General features: G+C 40.2%; 1 pseudogene; it reads left to right on the top strand.

Annotated features, from left to right (window-relative positions):
- The first annotated feature begins 6,014 nt into the window (after positions 1 to 6,014).
- LOC112679159 (ubiquitin-conjugating enzyme E2 N-like) lies at positions 6,015 to 9,879 on the top strand (annotated as a pseudogene).
- Positions 9,880 to 18,330: the final 8,451 nt, after the last annotated feature.

Genomic DNA, 18,330 nt, shown 5'->3' with positions numbered 1-18,330 from the left:
ACCTGAATTACTAATAATTTTACCTTCTCATGAGCAATGGGAGCAACAACCAAAACTATTTCTCTTGAGTCAATCGACAAAGAAACTTTGATGAATCCATTGACAGATAACTTAAGAGAAACAGAAAGAAATTAGAAGTGGTAGCATCTTTTTGGATAGGTAGATTGGTAGAACATGGAGGAGCCAGTTTGAAAGATGGAAAGCAAGAGTTAAGTGTTGGACATATTAAGTTTTAGATGCTATTAAAATATCCAAGTGGAGATATTGTTTGACAGATGTGTCTGGAGATATAAATTTGAGTCATTTATATTTAGAGTGTAGCAAGGATTAAAAAAGAGAAGACATCTAAAAAGTGAGCTTTGGGGCTCACTAATGTTTAGAAGTTGGGAAGAACAGACAAATTCAGTAAAGGAAATTATGACTGAGTGACCTGTAAGCTAAGAAAACCAAGGGACACGTGGGTGGCTCAGCGGTTGAACACCTACCTTTGGCTCAGGGCGTGATCCCAGTCCTGGGGTGGAGTCCCATATCAGGCTCCCTGTGGGGCACCTGCCTCTCCCTCTGCCCGAGTCTCTGCCTCTCTCTGTGTGTCTCTCATGAATAAATTTTTTAAAATATTTATTAAAAAAAGAAAACCAAGAGTGGTAAGTCCCTAAATGTAGAGTGGTTCTGAAGGTGAGTGTGGTCAATCATGTCAGATACTGTTGAGAGCTGAAATATAGTGGAGACTAAGAATTGACCAATGAGCATGGTTTTTCAGAATCATCTGTGAACCCCTACATCAGAAATACTAACATGGATTTCTGGGCCCATCTCAGATCTACTGGATCAGACTGTGGAGAGGAACCCAGAATTCTGCTTTTAAACAAGCACCGGGGCACCTGGGTGGCTCAGTGGTTGAGTGTCAGCCTTTAGCTCAGGTCGTGATCTTAGAGTCCTGGAATAGAGCCTCCTATCAGGCTTCCCCCAGGGAGCATACTTGTCCCTCTGCCAATGTCTCTGCCTCTTTCTCTCTGTCTCTCATGAATAAATAAATAAATCTTGAAATAAATAAATAAAATAAGTAAACAAGCACTAGATGATTCTTAAGAACCCAAGAGTTACTGTCTTGGAGTCTTTATTGGTGGAATTATACCTATCTTTCCCCTAGACCAGTGGTTCTCAGGTTTTAATGTCCATCAGCATCACCTGGTAAATTCCTTAAAACACAGATTACTGGGGATCCCTGGGTGGCTCAGCGGTCTGGCGCCTGCCTTCAGCCCAGTGCTCACACTATTACCACATTCAGGACACTCTGATACCAAATGTGTAGGGGTTTATCCCCACACCAAACAACTCTCTGTGACACCAGCTGAGTATCCTACAACTTAATTCTGACACTATCTACCTGGAGATAGCATCAGATCCTACAGGTTAAGGGTTTAGTCCTACAGGACTGCCCCCACTTCGGATCCCAATCATTAGTCTGGGTAATGACCTGTTCTTCTGCTATATGTATCAGAGGTTCCCATGGCATCCTCCTTGAGTTCAATTAATTTGCTAAAGTGGCTCACAGAACTCAAGAAAACAGTTTACTAACTAGATTACTGGTTTATTGTAAGAGGATAGAACTCAGAAACAGCCAGATGGAAGAAATGCACATGATAAAGTATGTGTGAAGGAGCACAGAGCTTTCAAACTCTCTTCCAGCATACCACTCTCCCTAAAACTCCCTGTGTTCCTCAAACCAGAAGTTCCCTGAACCCCATACTTGGGGGATGTTTATGGAGGCTTCACTACATAGGCATACTGGATTATTACGTCAATTGCCAGCCCCTCTCCAGAGAATGGGGGGTAGAGATAAAGTTCCAAGGTTCTTGGCACTTAGGTGCCTCAGTCAGTTAAGTATCTGCCTTTGTCTTGGGTTACAATCCCAGGGTCTGGGATCCAGCCCCACATCAGACTCCCTGCTCAACAGGAGGCCTTTGCTTCTCCCTCCTCTGTGTTCATGCTTCCTCTCTCTCAAATAAATATATAAATAAATATTTAAAAAAAAGTTCCAAGCTTCTTTTTTTTTTTAAAAGATTTTATTTATTTATTCATAGAGACACACAGAGAGAGAGAGAGAGAGAGAGGCAGAGACACAGGCAGAGGGAGAAGCAGGCTCCATGCAGGGAGCCCAATGTGAGACTCGATCCCGGGTCTCCAGGATCACACCCCGGGCTGCAGGCGGCACTAAACCGCTGCACCACCGGGGCTGCCCTCCAAGCTTCTAATCATACCTTAGTCTTTCTAGTGACACACCAACAGCCAGGAGCCCACCAAGAGTCACCTCTTAGAACAAAAGATACTCCCATCAAAAGACACCCAGGAAATACCAAGGGATTTAAGAGCTCAATGGAACAGGGATCTCTGGGTGGCGCAGCGGTTTGGCGCCTGCCTTTGGCCCAGGGCGCGATCCTGGAGACCCGGGATCGAATCCCACGTCAGGCTCCCGGTGCATGGAGCCTGCTTCTCCCTCTGCCTATGTCTCTGCCTCTCTCTCTCTCTGTGTGACTATCATAAATAAATTAAAAAAAATAAAAAAAGCTCAATGGAACAAAGATGTCTTAAGTGCTCTTAACATTTAGGAAATTCCAAGAGTGTTAGGAGCTCTGTGCCAGGAACAATTAATAATTAATTAATATATAAGTATAATTATATATAATATATATTAATATATAATTAATATAGCAGAGACCAATATATAGACAAGTCCCTGAATTAACAATTGCTTGCCTTTTTAAAACTTTTCAACTTTACATTGGTGCAAAAGCAATATGCACTCAGTAGAAACTGTATTTCAAATTCTAATTTTGATCTTTTCCCAGACTAGCAATATGCACTATGATACTCTTGAAATGCTGAGCAGCAATTCCCAGCCACAGCTTCCAGTCAGCCATGCAATCATGAGGGTGATTAACCATATACTTAGGCCATTCTGTAACCATACAGCCATTCTGTTTTTCACTTTCAGTACAGTATTCAATAAATTACATATTCGCCACTTTATTATATAATAGGCTTTGTATGAGATGATTTTGCCCAACTGTAGACTAATGTAAGTGTTCTGAGCACATTTAAAGTAGAGTAGGCTAAGCTATGATGTTTGGCAAGTTTGGAGTATTAAATGCATTTTAAACTTACAATGGGTTGATGAGAACATAACCCCTTCATAAAGTCAGCAAACCATCTTGCTCAGCTGTAGACCCCAAAAGTTAAAATCAGAAATAGACAAGATTCCGGCAGCCACTGATCCCTGGTGGCTCAGTGGTTTAGCACCGCCTTCAGCCCAGGATGTGATCCTGGAGACCCGGGATCGAGTCCCACATTGGGCTCCCTGCATGGAGCCTGCTTCTCCCTCTGCCTGTGTCTCTGCCTCTCTCTCTCTCTCTCTCTCTCTCTCTCTCTCTCTCTCTCTGTGTATGTCTCGTGAATAAATAAAATCTTAAAAAAAAGATAAACCAAAAGGGTTACCTTAAAAAAAAAAAGAAAGAAATAGACAAGATTCATGCTCTAACTGAAACTCATTATTTTTCTTTCTTATGGCACTTTTCTTGAGGCATTACTGAGGATGTTTTGCAATGACTGGAACATTCCAATCACCAGGCCAGAAAAACCCTGATAGCAACAGAATGCCTAGAACACCACAACCCCTTCCCTGCCCATGATCACATACTGAACAAATCTCAGGCCCCCCTTTGATCACAGGCTGGCTCCCTGCCTGCTCTTTAGCATGTGTCTCCTGAGCCTCTCCCTATAAAACTCATGGTGTCCACTTTGCAGGCAAAGAAGTCCGTTGTTAAGGCTTGAGCCTACTACCACCTCCACCAGCTGCCAGCACCTGATAAAATTTTTCCCTTTCTCTTTTCCAAAACCAATCTCTTGAGTGATGGGCTTCTTTTGTGACCAGTTAGTTCATTCAAATTTTTTCAGCTACAGTGTTAGCACTCCCAACCAGGAACTATGGTTTTTATTTATCCAGCCCCCTGGCGATTCCCAGGGGGACTGAGTGCAGCATGCCAGGGCTTCCCTATTTGTTTCCTGAGTTAGTAGCTATGATAGGTCAGTAACAGTAAGTCAAGGAAGATCTGTGCATATTTTCTATTATCTCATACCTCTGAGTGAGAGGATTGGGCTTATCAGCAGACCAGCTTTGCTTTAGAATGGGTGACCTGTTGGAGAATCAGCCCAGTCATCCTTACAAATACTGCAAAGTTAGTCAACAGATCGAAATATCCAGCTGCAGGTGAACTTTAAGTATCTGAAGGCACAAAGTAAACATGTAGAAATTTCAAGAAGAGCCACTAGAGCAAGTTGAAGAATGTGAGCAGGAGGTGAGGCAAGATGCTTGGTTCCTGGACCTGTTTTCAAAGTATAAGCACAACTATAGTTGTATTAGTTGCATTATTAACTTCACTCCACGTTCTGTTTTGTTCCCTACTTAATCAGTTTAATGCACATCTTATTAATCATTAACTTTGCCTTTCCCCTCCAACTCCCTGCTTACCCACTGTTGTAGAAACCTAATGGAGATCAAGCAGTAACATTTGTCTTGAAATTATCTGACACACCTGATCATACCTGGTCCCAAAGTCACCTCATTGTCTGGAGGAAAGATTACCTCCAAACTGTTTCAAGGCACCCTCCCTGAAAGATTTCAAGCAACACTTCATCCTCCTCTCATGTATTCATTTCCTTCCCCAAACATATTAGCTATCCCTAGGCTCAACACAGAAAGGTAGCTTTGGGAATAATCTCCTGCCTTCTTGCTGGGCTGCCTTTCTGATAACAAGGCTTTCTTTGCTTTAAAACCAGTGTCTCAGACATTGGCTTACTGGGCATCAAGTACACAGACAAATTTAAGTTCAGTAACAACACCATGCTTCAGTCACAATGTAAGCCTTCTCCACCTCAGAAGATAATTTTCTCTCATCTTGATTTTCTTGTGGCACTGGATACTGTTGGTCACTCCAAGTTCCTTGATATTATTTTCTTAGCTTCTGTGACTCCATCTTCTCCTAGTTTTCTTCTAATGGCTCTAAAATGGAATACTTAACCTCATGCATCAACTAATTAGCCTGAAAATAAATGTTGAGGAAGCAGAAGGCAAGCTGCAGACAAAGCCTGAGCTGACACTCTACAACACCCCCACACCCCGCCCCGATATGTATGACATTCCTCAGGCACTCCTAACTGCCCTAAAACTAATGGAAGTGAAAAACAAATGGTTAATCTACAGAGACCCCAGTCCTGCAAGATAGGAGTCTCCTCAGTTTACAGATGCCTTAGTGGTTTACAAGAAAAAAATCATTCTTATAAAAAACCTAACTTCCAGAAGGAAGCTCCCAACTGTCCCTAATGCTAATGTCTTTCTAGACAGAAAAACAACCGAACTTGACACAGGCAAGCCCTCTGGCATCTTGTAGGTCCTCTTTAGCATTTGAAAGTTCTTTTGCAAACCTCCCTTGTTCCATACCCCCAACTCCCACATACATAATCAGTCCCCGTCCCCCCCCCACTTACAGGCCCGGGGCAGCAGCTCTTCCTGTCCACAAGTCCTGTCCCTGTGCTTTAATAAAATCACCATTTTGTACCAAAGACATCTCCAAACATCACCCCACCAAACCTCACCTACATTCAAAATCTACATCATAAAAAGCCACAATGAGGCAAATAAGTGTTTATTTTCAGTCAAAGAATTGCAATTTAGGGACCACAGATACAGGGAGGAACACAAGTTGTGTCCCACTCATAGGGTGAAACCAAGGGGTTTTTATGTAGGGAAGGAAGGGAGGAAGAAGGTCCTTCTAGCTAGACTAAGAATCAAATTGACATGAGACAGATTAACAGGAGAAAATTAAATTAAATTTTGTATGTACAGAGAATCCACAACAGACATAAAAGTCCAAAGAGGGAAGCAATATGAAGTTTATGTGAACTAAGGAGAGGGCTAGGGGTCTGAGGATGCAGAGGGGATAAGGACCATTGCCAGGATGATGGGAAGAGATGTAAACAAAACAAAGGTTGCCCTGTTACGCAGGTAAGTTTCATAGGTAAAGAGGAATCTCAGTTAATACCTCTCTTCCTGATAGAAGCAGGCAATTGAGGGGGACCAAGAGAGCTTTAACTGAATCTTCTGGGGTTTTATTGCCTTTTTTTTTTTTTTAAGATTTATTTATTCATGAGAGACACAGAAAAAGGCAGAGACATAAGCAGAGGGAGATGCAGGATCTTCGCAGGAGCCAGATGCGGGACTCCATCCTGAATCCTGGGATCATGACCTGAGCAGAAGGCAGCCACCCAACTGCCGAGCCACCCAGGTCCCTGGGTTTTGATTGCTTTTAAGTCAAATTAACTTTCATGCCAATATGACCCATCTTGGAGTGGCCTGCCCTTGGGGATGGCCCCTACATAACCAATCATGAATTCCCACACCAGAAATCTTTGGATTGGCAAATTTATGAATATATTTAATAATTTCTAGGAATGTGCTTTTTCGTAGTATGATCTTTTCATAAAGCATAAGACATGTTTACTAAGAGAAACTAATTCAGCTTTAGTTTCTCTGTAATAGAAGTAGATAAACCTGTATTCAGTACCTAATGTTTCATTGCTCTATCATATTTGAAAATGATCTAGATATTTAATGACTATAACTTTACTCATCATTTAAGTCAGCAAAACTTTAAAGTGTCAGGTTACCAAAGATTTTGGAAACTATTTAAAAGTTTGCCTACAAACCCTTTTATCTTATTAAATGTCTATTTAATTTACAATTATGTGTAGACTGCCCATAAAACTTCATGAGGCATTAGATAAAGTCAATCATTATTTTTTTTCTGACAAATTTTGCAACAAAAGATAACATGTACTTATTTGACTTTTAGTAATATAAGCAGAATAAAAGTTTTATATTCAATGCTGATAACTCTAAAAACGTATCTCTTTTAATTAAACCAACAACCTTAAATTAGCATTAATACTGAATATTTTCCCTTGATATAAAATTGGATCTCCTCCTCCAGAACTTGAAAAACATTTAGGTTGGTTTCTATCTTTCTGAGTTTTAGAATACCCAATTCTCACAAGTACTTGTCTTCAAACCAATTAAGAAGAACTCTTTTACAAATTAATTTTAGCAATGCCAGATGTAGAGTAAATATTTCACATGTACAACCTGTTTGGACACACATACAAATCCACAAACAAGATCCAAACAAAATCTTATACTGGTTTTACTAATATTTGTGGAGAGGATGTTAAAGCTCCAATTTCCAAAGACTCCTCCCCGCCCCCCCCCATAATGAAATACTTCTCCCTGAAATTTGTGCTTCAAAGAATGGCTCTTAGGCCCTAGCTAAAATAGGATAGAAAATTTACATCATAAAGCACAGATGAAGTACCTACGTTTTCTCCAAGATGGACATTTAGAGCATTTCTGTCTGTTGGAGGTACTAGAGTCTGGATGCAAGAGAGCTTTTAGCAATTTGTATTTTTTTAAAGGCGTCTTCCCCCCCCACCTCCTGTTTTTTCCCTCAGTTTCAGGAGATTATAGACTATATTTACATTTTAAAGACAAGATAAGATTTATAATTTCAAGGGACGGAGGAATAATGTAAAATCTTTTTTTAAAGTATAGGACAATTTTTTTCCAATATCTTGATCTTCTATAACATCCACAAACATTTTGAGAGGAATAGTCAAGGTTTGTAGATTGTAAAATAGGTGGGCTTTGACTTGTTTCTAGAGTTGCATTTTTAGTTTTGTGGAAATTTATAAGGCAAAGACAGGTGTTCTAATTCCCCAAATAACTGGAATTACAGCCTGAATATGAAGTTATTAACCGTTTTCCTTTGTAAACTATATTCGTTCTTTTTTGTATATGAGGGAGTTTTTAACTACAGTGGGAATCAGGGGCATCTGGGTGGCTCAGTCTGTTGGGTGAATGCCTTTAGCTCAGGTGGTGATCCCAGAGTCCTGGGTGAGGCCTGGCTCAGACTATCTTACTCCTATGATCCAAAAGTTTACTTCCAAAATTAGTATAAGAAAGCAAAAAAAGCCTTTGTTGCACAGCAAGCGAGGATGCCATGGTGAAAATTGTGTCTCCAGTCTCCCATGAAATCATGAGACGCCTCTAGTCACAGACCCTGTAACCTGTGACACCGGGCAAGCATTTCTGGAATGGGACTTTCCAGCACTAACAAACCACATAGATTGAGACAACAAAGACTCCTATGGGCTGGAATCTCTCATGACAAACACCCCTGTGAATTGACACAACTGGAGAGAAAAAGAAACTCGGATCCCTAATCTATTCAACTGGCCACCAAGATGCACCCCAGTAAGTGCACCAGCCAAATGACAGAGACCAAAGAAAATATTCTCACTAGTCACAAAGCTAAGCTCTTAGGACACAGAACAGGACCAAAGGAAAAATATATGCACTTTAACAGCTTTAGTTAAATCTTGGGTCTCTTGAGCCAAACTCACACCTCAGAGGGATGACACGGAGTCATGTGTTGTTTTACAGTATTCCTCCTTGCAAGGAAGTTTTCTTGAGTTTGGCAGGTGACCTAGTGTCAAACTAACCCATTCCATGATCAGTTGATCCTAACATGGGAGTTTTCTTAAGGTGGCAAGTGCTCTGGGGCACCTGAGTGGTTTAGTGGTTCAGCATCTGCCTTCGGCTTAGGGTGTGATCCCAGGGTCCTGGAATTGAGTCCCACATTGGGCTTCTCGCAGGGAGCCTGCTTCTCCCTCTGCCTATGTCTCTGCCTCTCTCTCTGTGTCTCTCATAAAAAAATAAATAAAATCTTTAAAAAAAAAAAAAGGTGTCAAGTGTTCTAACAGCTTTTAAGTGTTCAACCCATGCCCACCAACTTTGCATCTTTGGCTCCTGTGATGTCCTTCAGCAACAATCTACAAGGCACAGCAAAGTTTGTCTAAACAGACGTTGGTCTGATGAGAACTGTGAATTTACCAGGCTATGGGGCTGGCTCCAACAGCAGGATTATAGGTCTATGCCTCCATTCTGTCCTTTTTATGACATTAGACATGAAAGACACAAAGAAAAACAGATCATCTCTGGGAGGAAATGAATCAATAACCAAAGAGTACTCTACAAGTGTCGAGACCAGAGGCCAAACTTGGGATCTGACAAGATAGCCGGGCTGCCCCACAGGATTATCAAGGAAACCCAGTATTTGCTGGCAGAACCAGTTCCTGGCATTAAAGCAGAACCAGATGAGAGCAATGCCCGTTATGAATGTGGTCATTGCTGGCCCCCAGGATTCCCCCTTTGAGGGAGGGACTTTTAAACTTGAACTATTCCTTCCAGAAGAATACCTGATGGCAGCCCCTAAAGTACGTTTCATGACCAAAATTTATTATCCTAATGTAGACAAGTGGGGAAGAATATGTTTAGATATTTTGAAAGATAAGTGGATCCGCACAGTTCTGCTATGGATCCAGGCTTTGTTAAGTGCTCTCAATCCAGATGATCCATTAGCAAATGATGTAGCGGAGCAGTGGAAGACCAACGAAGCCCACGCCATAGAAACAGCTAGAGCCTGGACCAGGCTATATGCCATGAATAATATTTAAAATCAATCTGATCATCAAGTGTACATCACTTCTCCTGTTCTGCTAAGACTTCTTCCTTTTTTGTTTGTATTTAATGGACACAGTCCTAGAAACATTACAGAATAAAAGCCCAGACATCTTCAGTCCTTTAGTGATTAAATGCATATTAGCAAATCTATGTCTTGTCCTGATTCACTGTTGTAAAGCATGAGCAGAGGCTAGAAGTACCATCTGGATTGTTGTGAAACGTTTAAAAGCAGTGGCCCCTCTCTGCTTTTATTCATTTCCCTCATCATGGTTTAAGTATAAAGCACTGTGAATGAAGGTACTTGTCAGGGTTAGCTGCAGGGGTGTGGGTGTTTTTCTTTATTATTATTATTTTTTTTTTGATGGGGAGAGGTAGTTTTATTTTAATTTTATGGGCCTCTTTCCCTCTTTTCATGGTGATCTAATTGCATCAGTTAAAAGCAACTAACCAGTTCTTTAGAATATGCTCTCTAGCCAAGTCTAACTTTATTTAGACGTTGCAGATGGACAAGCTTGATTGTTTGAACCAAAATGGGAACATTAAACAAACATCACAGCCCTCTCTAATAACATTGTGACTTTGCTGTCAAGTGTAGAATCCTTCCTTCAAGAAAAAGCTTGTGACCATTTTGTATGGCTTGTCTGGAAACTTCTGTAAGACTTATGTTTTAGTAAAATATTTTTTGTTATTCTAAAGAAAAAAAAGAAAAAAAAAAAAAAACCGGGTACTCTACCAAATTCAACCAAATTCACTAAGCCCAAGGAACTGATTCCAAAAATATTTTCTCCTGCTAATCTAAATTTAGAAAGAGAGAAAAAGGACTCTTCCACTCTCCATTAGATTCCACAGCTAGAGATTCCAGGAGACTGATATAATAAGAAATCTTACCTTCTGCCAACTGTTTGGCAGATAGTTCTCAGCTATAGCAGTGTCTGCTGTGAGTGACACCCGAGAAGTTAAAGTATCTTGCCACCAGCTACACCAACTATTGGAGAACAAGAATTTCCTGTCCATTTCAAGGTCCTTCTAGCTGGACTAAGAATCAAGCTGACATGAGACAGATTAACAAGAGAAAATCAAATTTAATTCCTTATATACAAGAAATCCACACAGACATGGGAATTCTAAAAATAGGCAGAATTAGGTCTATATGTTATCCTGAACTAGGAGAAGGGCAAAAGGCTCTGAGACTTCAAAAAGAAAGAATGTAATTCATAAAAAAAATAAAAGAGAATAAATGTTTGGTAAACAAATGTTTGCTGCACCACTCAGTAACAATGGGACATAGAGGACTTTGATCCAGATTCCTCCCTGGCTACCATACCATAATGCAGTTATCTATGGTGATAACTCTCTTCCTAGAGCAAAGTCGCTATCAAAGCTATTTTTAGGCTGGACACCTGGGTGGCTCAGTGGTTGAGCGTCTGTCTGTCTTTGGCTCAGGTTGTGATCCTGGGATTCTAGGATTGGGTTCCCCACCATCAGGCTCCCTGAGGGAGCCTGCTTCTCCCTCTGCCTCTCTCTGTGTGTCTCTCATGAATGAATAAATAAAATCTTAAAAAAGAAACCCACAAATGCTATTTTTAGGCAGTTAGAAGAGAAAAGAAAAAAAGAAAAGAAAAGAAAAGAAAAGAAAAGAAGAAAGAAAAGAAAAGAAAATAAAAGAAGAAAAGAAAAGAAAAGAAAAGAAAAGAAAAGAAAAGAAAAGAAAAGAAAAGAAAAGAAAAGAAAAGAAAAGAAAAGAAAATGCTTTGCCATACTCTAGATGTTTCAGGCAGGTTCATACCTCCAGACTATCCCATCACATGTTCCTTCTGTGTTCCTCTCATTTTCTTTTCTTATCTTTCTTTCTCCTTATTACACATTTACTTTAAATGTCAGGAAAGTGGGATCCCTGGGTGGCGCAGCGGTTTGGCGCCTGCCTTTGGCCCAGGGCGCGATCCTGGAGACCCGGGATCGAATCCCACGTCGGGCTCCCAGTGCATGGAGCCTGCTTCTCCCTCTGCCTGTGTCTCTGCCTCTCTCTCTCTCTGTGACTATCATAAATAAATAAAAAATTTTAAAAAATAAAAAAATAAAAAAAAATAAAAAATAAAAATAAATGTCAGGAAAGTTATAAAGGTTCAGAAAGTTATATCTTTTGCCTGAAGTCTCACAGTTGGTTGGAAATAAAGTATCAATCAAATAGTATAGCCCCTCCTCAGATTTTAGGCTCTATACACATTTTTAGTTTTGGAAAATCAGTTTAATTATAGATACAGACACTTTCTCTTAGCCAAGTTACATTTTTTTTTGGGGGGGGGGGTATTTTTCCTCTTTGTCAACATCAAGCTGCAATCAAACTTTATAAGACAACATAAAGGAGGGGTGCCTAAGTGGCATAATCAGTTGGGCATCCAACTCTTGGTTTTGGCTCAGGTCTTGATCTCAGAATCATGAAATCAAGCCCCATATTGGGCCTCACACTCAACATGGAGTCTGCTTGGGATTCTCTCTCCTCCATCTGCCCCTCCTGCTCATGCCCTCTCTTTCTCTCAAATAAATGCATAAATATAAATAAATAAATAAATAAATAAATAAATAAATAAATAAATAAATAAAATAAGACAACGTGAAGGAAAAATTAAATAAAAATACTTTAATTCCAAACTTTCTATTGAGTGGGTTGGAAGAACAAGTTTTTTTTTTTAATTAATAATTTATTTATTTATTTATTCATGAGAGACACAGATGGAGAGGCAGAGACACAGGCAGAGGGAGAAGCAGGCTCCATGAAGGGAGCCTGATGCAGGACTCAATCCCCGGGCTCCAGGATTATGCCCTGGGCCGAAGGCAGGTGCTAAACTGCTGAGCCATTCAGGGATCCCCAAGAACAAGTATTGTTAAAATGTCTAAGCTACTCAGAGCAATCTATACATTCAATGCAATCCCTATCAAAATACCATCAACATTTTTCACAGAGCTGGAACAAATAATCCTGAAATGTGTGTGGAACCAGAAAAGACCCTGAATAGCCAAAAGAAGGTTGAAAAAGAAAACCAAAGCTGGTAGAATCATAATTCCGGACTTCAAGCTCTGTTACAAAGCTGTAATCATCAAGACAATATGGTACTGGCATAAAAACAGACACACAGATAAATGGAACAGAATAGAGAGAACTCAGAAATGGACCCTCAACTCTATAGTCAACTAATCACTAATCTTCAACAAAGCAAGGAAGAATACCCAATGGAAAAAAAAAAAAACAGTCTCTTCAACAAATGGTGTTGGGAAAATCGGACAATCACATACAGAAGAATAAAACTGGACCATTTCCTTACATCATACACAAAAATAAACTCAAAATGGATGAAAGACCTAAATGTGAGACAGGAATCCATAAAAATCCTAGAGAAGAAGCCAGGCAACAACCTCTTTGACCTCAGCTGCAGCAACTTCTTGCTAAACACACCTCCAAAGGCAAAGGAAACAAAGGCAAAAATGAACTATTGGGCCTTCCTCAAGATAAAAAGCTTTTGCTCAGCAAAGGAAGCAGTCGACAAAACCAAAAGACAACGGACAGAATGGGAGAAGAAGATAATTCCAAATGTCTTATCAGATAAAGGGCTGGTATCCAAAATCTATAAAGAATTTATCAAACTCAACACCCAAAGTACAAAAAAATCCAATCAAGAAATGGGCAGACGGATCCCTGGGTGGCGCAGTGGTTTAGCGCCTGCCTTTGGCCCAGGGCATGATCCTGGAGACCTGGGATCAAATCCCACATGGGCTCCTGGTGCATGGAGCCTGCTTCTCCCTCAGCCTGTGTCTCTGTCTCTGTCTCTGTCCCTCTCTCTCTCTCTCTCTCTCTGTGACTATCATTAAAAAAAAAAAAAAAAAAAAAGACATGGGCAGAAAAGGGCAGCCACCTTTGGCCCAGGGCGTGATCCTGGAGACCCGGGATAGAGTCCCATGTCGGGCTCCCTGCATGGAGCCTGCTTCTCCCTCTGCCTGTGTCTCTGCCTCTGTGTGTGTGTGTCTCTCATGAATAAATAAATAAAATCTTAAAAAAAGAAAGAAAGAAAGAAAGAAAGAAAGAAAGAAAGAAAGAAAGAAAGAAAGAAGAACAAGGTGTTTCAGTTAAAACATGAGTTAAGTGGTCTTGTCTATTTTTAATTTTAAAAACCAAATATTTTGGTTTTGGTCTACAGCTGAGCAAGAGAGCTTGCTGATAATCCACTGCCCTATGGTTGAAATTGAGCATGCCCAACAACCAAGCCTACTTCAATTAGGACAAAAAGATAATTTGTGAGTACTTTCTGAGTTTAAATGTATTTAAGCCTCGGTACCAGAGCTGAATAAATGCTGTTCTGGTTTTCAAAAAGAGTAAATTAAGTTTTAAAAACTGCAGATCCTGATGGCAACCCCTTACAAAACTGCTGATCACTAGGAGCAGCTTTGGTTAATAAGTTATCTAAGTTAGGTTAATAAATTACCTAAGTTAGGTTAACCTCTGGTTAACTTCCTTTACATTTATCGAACTGTGTCATTAGAAGCATGCCATCAACATAACATAACTGGAAATTCATGTAGTTATTAAAAAGTCCTGGTTGTATTCTAGGATCAAGTTGTGATAAAGTGTGATTCCATGTCCCCCTCCTCACCTTTTAGCACTCTTAGTCAAGTGTTTCATACTCTTAGTCAAGTGTTTCATGACTAAGCGCTGGTATGAAGCATTTTTTTAAATTAAGAATAAAGTTTAATATCAGTCATGATCACTATAGCTGCAATAGTATAATGCATGTGGAAGTGGATAAATTATCTGACAAGGTATGTGATCTCACCCTTCAGCTAAGCTGTGCCCATTGCTGGATTTATTTGGGGAATAAATTGTCCAAGTTTATTTGGGGAATTTTATATGCAATCTCAACAGAACTCTGTCTGTATAAATAGCTGAGCTATCTCCTGGGAGAAAACTCATGATAAAGGAATCAGACATAACAAACTGATTCAGTAACAGAGCCTTGGTAGGAGGGGATGGACAATTCTGGCACAGAGTAGTGTGTCAATGATATTTATTTCCAAGAATGGTCTCTAAGGACCTATATTGCAATCCTGTAAAGAGGGGAGTGACATAAGTATAACCAAAGAACCGTGTATCGGTTAGCTATTGCTGCAGAACAAATGGCCACACATTTAGTAACTGAAAACAACACACATTTATTATCTCATAGAATCTGGGCACAATTTAACCTGGTCCTCTGCTTAAAGATCTCTTCTGAAGCTACAATCAAGGTGTCAGCCTGGGCTAGCATTTTTCCCAAAAGCTCCACTGAGGAGTCATCTGTTCCCAAGTTCCCCTGGTTGTTGGCAAGATTCAACTGTCTATGTTCTGTTGGACGGGGGCCTCCTTTCTTGCCTGCTGATAGCCAGTAGTGGCCCCCGAATCTTTTCACTGGGCCTCCCAACATGGCTTCTTGCTTCATGTATGTGAACGCAGAAGGCAATCTAGAGAGTCTGCTAGTAATATGGAAGTTACAATACCACGTAACATAATTGCGGAAGCACCATTCCTATCACTTCTGCCCTATGCTGTTGATCAGAAGCTAGTCACGGGTCGCACGCACACTCAAGGTAAAAGGGATACACAGGCAGGAATATCAGGTAACAGAAATCATTGGGGGCCATCTCAGGGTCTCTCTGTCTCAAACTAGAGTATCAAAAATTAAAAGCCATTAGGGCATCAGCAGCATGACTCTAGCACTGCTTTAACAGAGTGCAGCATCAGGGAAGAGAGAAACTCACTGTGAGTCTGAGAATAGAAGGAAGCTGGAGGGGACGCAGGAGCCAATCTGAGGCTGAAGGATGCTAAAACAAACTTAAAATTCTGGGTATTTCACCAGGCTTAAAAAGGGAAGCACTCAAGTTTGAATTCAGTAATTGTAAATATCCACATGGTGGCAGTAGGTGCCAGGACATTTGAAATATTATGAGCAACTGAGAGTACAGGAAGCAAGTTTATCTCCCTCAGTGGCACCCTGTGTTTTCCTTTCTGTCTGATCACTAGAAGGAGCGGGAGGTGACTAGATCTTTCTACCCACCCACTCTCAAAGCACTATCTATAAAGCACTACCCTTGAAGAGTGAGGACCCAGACAGTTGATTGTATTCTTCCCACAATTCCTAGGACAGTGATAAGGGTCTCAGAGGGAAGGAATAAGGTTTCCTGAAATACATACTTATAAAGACCTCTCCTATCAAATACTAACAGCCAAATGAGTCAGCACAACATTAATTAAAAGGATCATACCTGGTGTGATGTAAAGTCAGTCTAGCTCAGAATTGACACTACTGGAAAATCCCAGGGGAAGAAAAGTATCAAATAAAATAGGGAATATTATCTCTCCAAATGAGAGATATTAAGCAGAAAGAATCAGTGCTATATATACACGACCACAAACATTCGCATGTATTTACACATGTACTGTACAGAAATTCATAGCATTACCCAGTAAGAGTGGATAAACCTGGCATTAACAAAACAGGAGGTAACTCTATACATGTTCCAAAAAGGTGTTATTATCAGAGAAGTTTTATTTATTTATTTATTTTTAAGATTTTATTTTATTTTTTATATTTTATTTATTTATTCATGATAGTCATACAGAGAGAGAGAGAGAGAGAGAGGCAGAGACACAGGCAGAGGGAGAAGCAGGCTCCATGCAGGGAGCCCGACGTGGGATTCAATCCCGGGTCTCCAGGATCGCGCCCTGGGTGAAAGGCAGGCGCTAAACCGCTGCGCCACCCAGGGATCCCCTCAGAGAAGTTTTATTACCTGAATTTAAGTATAAATTCAAAAAGCTAAATAAGACTTTTTCTGATTTTCCTATATGTTCTTAATAGCCGATATCTAGAGAGGTTAATATCTGGCAATGTTGAGATTTGTTTGATCTTAAGATATCCCACAAAGGCAGTTCGGTTTTGCAAAAGCAAAAATGTCTCATATCTTTAGGGGTTTTTTTCCCAGGTAATATAACATTCCTGTGTGTCAAAAGGACAGCCAAAGAGATAGAAAGCTGAAAGTGCCTTATGAAACCTGAATAGTAATGGAGATTGCAAATAGTTAGCTAATCTTGGAGGAATGATAAATGCTAGTAGTATCCTCTGCCAACTATATGCCCACACAAACCACAATAACATGCAATCGTTTGAGGAGTTAATAATGTGAGCAAAGACTTGAGTTAACTGAGAAGGTAAGTTCCACAGAAATATGAGGAGAAGCTTATTCCAGGATGAGAAAGCAACAAGAGCACTCTTGGTGTTTTCAAGGAAAACTGAAGTGCATTGAGAAAGGGGAAAAGTGGCCAGCAGTGAGGTCAGAGGGAGAAGACCTCGTTAGCCATGGTGAGGGCTATGGATTTTACTCTGGGTGTGATAGAAAACCAGTGGAGGCTTGTGAGCAGGTAAACAACACAATTCATGGTTTTAATGATTGCTTTAAGACATATTTTAACTGTTATATAAAATATATATGAAATCCATGATTCATATTTATCTAGAGGGATGGAGTAGTATGATAGCAGGACAAATGATGAGGTCTCAATGACAATGTATTTTGAAGGTTGAGCTGAAAAATTGGATGGATTGAGTGTGCAGATGGGGGACAGAATCCAGAATCATCTTAAGGTGTAGGAAGAGAAGAGAGCACAGCATGTTAGGGAGAATATGAAGGTTTGGTTTGGGACAGATTAAACGTCAGATGCCCAGAGAATTTAGAGTCATTTCAGACCTAGCACCAGAACTTGGTGACTAGTTGCACTGAACTTAGCAAGAAGGGAAGCCATACTCAGGAAAGGACCCATACTCAATCAAATGTCTCTTACGCTTGCCATGTCTGGCTCCCAGATGCGCAATTTCTAATGCCTTCAGGTACACAACAAATACAACCAGGATTGGGAATCTCTGGTTTACATGGTTATAAGAAACTCAAAATATTTTCCTGCAATAATTTTAACATGCTAAGCAAATGCATCCGGCTCATATTCAGCTACAATTTATTTAAATAAAAAAAAAGCTGCCATTGGAAAGGACATTTTTTTCCTTTCAAGTGGCCACCACAATTTCTTTTGGATTATATAGCTAAAAAACAAATATTATACTAAACTCCTGCCAACATGGCAGGTTCTGACTAGGAACTGAAAATAATAACTCTTCAATGAGCAATTGTTACAAGTCTGTACACATCACCATGGGAGGATGACGAAAAGGAAATTATTCTTGCCATAGGTGATTTTACGATCAAGTTCAGAGACCAAGAATAACAGGAAACAAATAGAAAGCAAAGCCACATCCCTGTCAGTTAAAGCAGAGTGCACTGAAGAGAAATGACAGTGTGAGATGGAGTGGTTAATGAGGGCTTCGTGGAGGTTACGTACCTTGAATCAGGGGAAATAGACAAAGGATGTTGTTTCTTTTAAATAAAAGGATGCAAATACATAAGGTTGGAGGGCACTAGTCGAAAAGAGATAGGTCTGACTAGAAAAGAGAGTATGTTTATGAGAGCGTGGCACAGTAAAAATAAATGGCAGAAGTACAAAAATATAGGCAGTCCCCAACTAGCAAACAACTCCTACCTAGAAGCATTCTCCAGCTTCTTTAATACCACACATGCGTACTTCATGCTCAAGCTGATGACCTTGCTTCTTATCTCCCTGAGAAAGT

The sequence above is a fragment of the Canis lupus genome, chromosome 6 (genome assembly GCF_003254725.2).
Source record: "Canis lupus dingo isolate Sandy chromosome 6, ASM325472v2, whole genome shotgun sequence".
Classification (NCBI taxonomy): Eukaryota; Metazoa; Chordata; class Mammalia; order Carnivora; family Canidae; genus Canis; species Canis lupus.
This window is presented reverse-complemented; position numbering and strand designations above follow the sequence as displayed.